The sequence below is a fragment of the Alligator sinensis genome, unplaced genomic scaffold (genome assembly GCF_000455745.1).
Source record: "Alligator sinensis unplaced genomic scaffold, ASM45574v1 scaffold1475_1, whole genome shotgun sequence".
NCBI classification, from domain to species: Eukaryota; Metazoa; Chordata; order Crocodylia; family Alligatoridae; genus Alligator; species Alligator sinensis.
In genome coordinates, this window is record NW_005843179.1 from 209,366 (window position 1) to 215,365 (window position 6,000).

At 39.4% G+C, this 6,000-nt stretch overlaps 1 long non-coding RNA gene across 2 annotated transcripts in view; it reads left to right on the forward strand.

Moving 5' to 3' along the window:
• Positions 1-2,016, forward strand: part of LOC106723129 — a 181,428-nt gene extending 179,412 nt beyond the window's left edge. The window contains exon 3 of one of the 2 annotated variants that reach the window (XR_003092193.1): positions 1,928-2,016. This is a non-coding gene — a long non-coding RNA (uncharacterized LOC106723129). The remainder of the gene's footprint in view (positions 1-1,927) is intronic. The other variant, XR_003092192.1, reaches the window with a different exon arrangement.
• Positions 2,017-6,000: the final 3,984 nt, after the last annotated feature.

Here is a 6,000-nt window from a genome sequence, read left to right on the forward strand (position 1 = left end):
ACAGCTGCAACTGAAGAGTTCTTTACACATGTTTTGAAGTTCAGTACCTTGCTGGGGTTATCCTTATTGATTTTGAGTTTATGAAGTGGTAACCTTTAAAATGTCTGTTTGGTAAAAATAAGTTTCCATCACTGATACTCCAATGTATATTTATTTACCCTGGGTGGTCCCAATGTTGTACTCCCCTCTCCAAATGTAGGGAATGTTAGTAGAGCAGGTGCGCTGTCACAGCGCACAGCGCCACTGTGGGGTGAAACTGCCTGTGGCGCACAGTTTCCCACCTTCCCCCCTATAGAGCAAGGCTAGAACATGTGTTAAAGCTTAACTATATACAAATTTAATAAGATATAAAAGTTATAGTGTTAACATATTTACACATAAGATATAGAAGCTAAGCAGCTTATATACAGGTCAATGAAACATTATATATATAGGTGAGAAATCAAAAGAAGTCAAAACAAGAGTCTCATTGAAAGTCATTCAACCTTATACTCTGAGACGTAGGGTTCACAGAATATGAGGTGCAGGGTTCACAAAGTATGAGGCACAGAAACATAAGATGAAAAAGCTAGATCTCTAAAAGGAACAAAAGAACAGTCCTTGTTGTCCTGGGACAGTGGGAGGGGACCATGGGGGGACTTCTGCCAGCCTTCTCCCCAAACCCCACCTGCTCTCCCAGCCTCCCGGTGCTTTAAAAATAAGTCCCAGGGCTCACAGGGTGTTGCCAGCTGTGGGGGGAAGGGGGCGATCCCCGCTACCCCCCACCGCCCCATGCTACATGGGGGGGCTCTGCATGAGCCCCACAACTCCCCCCTGCTCCTTGACCTGCTTCTGCAGTGGCCTCAGGGCTTCAGGGGAATTCTGCAGAGCCCTCCACATGGCATGGGGCAGTGGGGATCACCCCCTGCTTGACAGTACCCACTGAGTCGGGGCTTTTTTTTTTCAAAGAGCCAGGAGCTGGGGTGGGGGGGGCAGCCATTGCCAGGCTGGGAGAGTGGGCAGGAGATGGGCCTGGCCTGGCTGATTCAGAGATTCAGCAGCAGCCGAATATCTGAATCAGATTTGGCCTAATCGATTCAGGACAGAGATTCGAATCACCGAATCAAATAACTGTCCCCCTGAATCGGCCGAATCCGAAGTGAATACTAGCCGATTCGCGTAGGCCTACTGTACATTTACAGTTTAAAATCCTAAGTGCTACCTTAAGGTATAACATCTGGTAGTGGCTTTCAGCACGTGTCACCTCCATGTAGCTGAAATGAACAAAATGGGGAGGCAGGCTATCAAGAAGAGGAGTGGAATGAGAATTCAAGTATTAGGTTTTGGCCAGGATAAAGGAAAGGTGAAGAGAAGTGAGGTAGTTAGTGCCATCCAGCAAATAAATCTTCAAAGGGAGATCTGCTGGTGGCTGCTACTCCTTTATTGCAGAGCAAAACAATAATGGTGCTAAGCATGTGGAAATGGAACATATTTTGTGTGCTGCCTGCTCTCATCCTCCAGGAACAATGATAGAGAACAGAAACTGGGAACTGTCTTGCTCCAGAATCAAAGTTTTCATTAAAAAAGATATTTTTAGCCTGCATGGTTCTGAGGATAAATTAAAAATTTGAACCCTGTGTAACATAGTGTTGGCCTGAAGCCACAGACAGCAAAACAATAGCTCTGTGCTTCCCCATTCATCTGCCTGGAGTTGCTACTTTTGATCCCAAGTTTAAATGTCAACATTTTTATTCGGTGATGTATTTGGTAGCCGTGTTGGTCTGAGACAAAGAGAGATGCAAAAATCTAGAACTCTTGGTTCAGAGATTATACCTTTTATTAGACCAATTAAGAAATCGCAAAAAAAATAAGATTTTTTCCAATTTTTAGCAACTGAATTTGTTCCACATAAATAGTTTTGATCCTATTTGTTTGTTGATCTTTTTAGGGCACCATTTTCTTGCCTGGAAACAGAGTGATTGAGCATGCTTGCAATGAAGAAAGTCCAGGAAAGTTCCTCTTTGAAGTTATTCCTGGTAGGATGTTCTGTAAAAATGTCTTTGCACTTTCATTCCCAAAAACTAATAACCAACTTGATTCAGCCTAGAGGGAGAGTGAAGATGATTAATTATTCAATTTAAGAAAAAAATGGTTAATTTTGACAATAAGTTACTCATTCATTTTTGTTTTCCATTCACCCCTGGGTTGTGTAAGGGAATCATGATTTTTTATTTGTCAACAATAGTACAACTGTTCTGTTGTGAGGGCTCTGAGGATAGAGTGAAATGCTTATCCCTCCAGCATTCTTTACTTGGTGCTGCCTTTTGTAATACTAGCTGTTACAAAGGGAGATAGTGTCCTATGATACAATAAATGTGCAGTGATTTAACAGCAGCCTTGATGTAGCACTGCCTGCTAGCATAACTATCATTATTAAAGATACTTTATCATTCCTAGAGATGACTGAAACCAGCCCTGTGAAAGTAATTGTTGGTTTTGAAACTCAGTCTTGAACCTTTTTTTCTTCTTAAGTATTATTTTAAAACTTGAAGATGGTTTGATTAAGGAATGCCACCCTTTTACTATTGCTAGCTCGGTTCATCAGCCTGGCTACACTTCTGGCCTTCCCTATCCCTAGTCATCCCATTAAATTTGCTAGATACTACCTGCCAATCTCCTGCTGTTGTATTTCCTCATGGCTTTCAACTCATTAATCCTCTGCACCCTTTAAAAAGATAAGTTATGGAACCTACGTGCATCTGACCTAAGCGAAGTGCCAGTGCATTGACTTCTTATGCAGGTGGAGTTTAATGAATTCTGAATGTTTTCCAGGCCAGAACTTGCCAAAATAGAAAGGCTTAGCCAAGATGCAAGCTCAGCCAATAATTCATATTTAAGATATAGTAGGATTTGGGTGATTGGTGGGAAACAGAGGATGGAGATGCAGTGTAATTCTGGAAGCTGATATGTCAGACACTTTTTGGGAAAAGGTGAGGAGAGAAGTTCAAGCCTGAATAAGAAGCACTGTTTGCTAGATTTAAGTAATAAAGCAATGTTATAAAGGCTCCTAATGCTTAATTCAATTTCTGTCAGTCCCATCAAGCACTGGTAGGTGTCTGTTGCAGCATGCCTGGGCGGTCATTTTATATGGAAATATAAGACTAAGGTCTGAGTTCATGCCATATGTTTCGTACAGTGAAATAGCTTTGTGATTAACAATTTAAACATTTTTTTAAACATTTTTTTCATTGCAAAACAACTGAAAAATTACAGAAGACAAATTACAAAAGTTGAAATCATGTGAGTTTTAGCTTTTCACTGAAAGTTTGATTTTTTTTTTTTTTTTTTTTTTAAGTATTTTTTTTTCAGGAAATACAGAAACAAATCCCCTGAAATTTCCAGTACAAACTGGCATTTTTCAGCAAGCTTTATAAGTTAAGAAGTTATTTTTACAGGATGGTAGATGCATCGAGAGGGTATGGGGAGGGAGAGGTGGAGGCAGTGGTGGTTGTTAAGAGCAGCCACAGCAATGGGAAGAGGAAGGCAAGCAGCAAGCAAGGAGACATGGTGGACTGAATCTTCATTGCCTCTTAACTGACAGCTTTTGTTAGCCAGAAGCAACTTTAATTCCCGTTCTGTGTTTTATTGGAAGAGGCACTGAAATCATTAGGGTTGAGTCATCCTCACACCAAACTGGCTGTTATGTCATTGTATTATCCTACAGAATAGGCAAAAGGGTCTTGTTGAAGCCAACGCTTTGAGTGTCCTGGTTCTGGGACGCTTCAGTCTTCCCATTAAGACTGTCTGCCCTCATGGGATTTGTGTTGTTGATGTAACTGATACAGGGGCAGTGGATCATTTTTCCTTCCTTTCAAAACTTTCTAGGTTTGAAATGCTTGGAATCGTAGGCTTGAAAACATTTTTGTAAAACAATGCCTCTGCTCAGCTGGCCAGCTATGGCATCCATGGCTAAATGTTAATTGATTCAGTTGAAGCGCAGAAAAATTAGTCAGATGCATATTATTAGTTTTCATATGGGAAAGTAAATGTAATAATCCTATGTGGTTTTCCCACAAGCTTCCTTTTTCTCTTTTGTTTTTTGGCTATAATTCTTAATAGATTTCCCAATATGGGACCATGTTACAGATGTCAAGGCTTTGAATTACTGTTAGAGACCATTCCATTAGTCACTGACTTTAAATAAAACCAACACTGAGCTTAATTCCTTTTCCCATTGAAAGCCCTTTAGAAATTCAGGTACACAAGAAAGACAGAGTATTAGTTTGCTTGGAAACCTGGCGAATGGAAGTGAGACCTTCACTAATTAAGGTTTTAGTGCTAACATATTTTAATCCACTTGGCTAAAGGTATGCACCTAGACTGGTATTTAAACAACTCAATAAAAGTGGATTGATTTTTTTCAGAAGCGCTAAATTTCCTCAAATCCCACTGAAATCAATGGAAGTAGGTGCTCACTACCCTTGAAATTCAGACAATTTTTGCATTTATAGATATGGAAGTTAGAACACTTTTTCCTGCATAACTGGCTGTAGTTCATTATTGAAGACAGCCTATAGAAATGCCATGCTTAATCTGATCTTTTGAGTGTCGGACCACAACAGTGTTTTAGTCTATCTATTTTTTTCTCTTGTAGTTTGAAATGTCCAGGTGGATGTCAGAAATGTTGGCACATACCTAACTGTTTACTTCCAGGATAAGATTTTACTTGCCAAGTTCCATCCTAGAATAAGTTTTCATGGCCAGGTTATGAAGCTTGTGATAATGTGGCTTGTAATGGGAATGCTGGGTGTCATAGTCATGGGCAGCACTAACCTTGAAATCAATCTGTCTTGTGATTTCTCCAAATACAAGCTCATTGTGCTCTCTTTTTCTACTGCCAAGAAAATTGAAGGCAATTGGGCTGAACTTTGCAAACCAGGATGGCTTCAAAGGGAACTGTAAATTGTCAGTCCCTCTGATAATCTGGGGGACTATAGATGGTTGAGTATGGAACTGTTGGTGGAAGATAAACCTTAGGCAGCCAAGTGTGAATAATTTGATTTTTGATGTCTATATATAGAAACAAGATGCATAGCAAAGATATACATACCAAGGTTTCACAAGCTTTGTGAGATGCACTGAGAAAAGTGAATATCTGTATAGTAACTTTACCCGATGCACAGCTTTCTAAAGATGTTTTCTACTTCATCATGTTTGAATAAAGCTAAATGTAGAAAGGGATTAGTTGTTCTGTCCGTGGTATTATCATATATTGAGTAGCTACAAGCTTATATCTGTAGGCGGGTATTTAATATCACTTCTGTGCTCTGAGAATTTAAAAATATGCTTCATGGATTATGTTCGTGCTCATCAGACTTACAGCTGAATGTCTTGGTCTCATTTGTAATCACATTCTGGCTCTCATTGTCTAAGAATTCAAAAGCAACTAACTGAAATAAAGTCTTCCCTATTTAAATGTTCCTTTTGTAGGGTTGTACAATATCAGAAATGGGGGTTAAAATGATTCTGTCCCTGTCCTCAGTTTTAATTTGATTAGTGATAAGCTTTCAAAGTTTCCATTATTCACTCAGAGATGTCAGTTAAATATCATAGTGATGAATTTTCCTTGATAACAGAATGGTTGCCACTACGAACATATTTACCTATACATTCCACCTAGTTACCTGTTTTGCCCTATTCCAATTCCTTAATCCTATTCCTGTTCCCTATCCCAAATGAGCAAACAAACTACCACAACCAGTGCTCCAGATACCATCATATGGTAACTGTTGCTAAGTGCTGACTTTTTAGCCATAATCACAATAGTTAGGCAGTGTTTGATTAGCATCAGTAGTCAAGCCTTTGTTTTTGCTTCTGCTTTTTCATCCATGAAAAGAGCTTCATAGCAACAAGTTGGTTTGTTTGTTTTTTTTTACCTTAAGTAAGCATTGTCTAATATGATATGGCATTGAAATTTACTCTCTAGTTTGATATTACTTCCTTTCTCTTATGGTTAAAGGC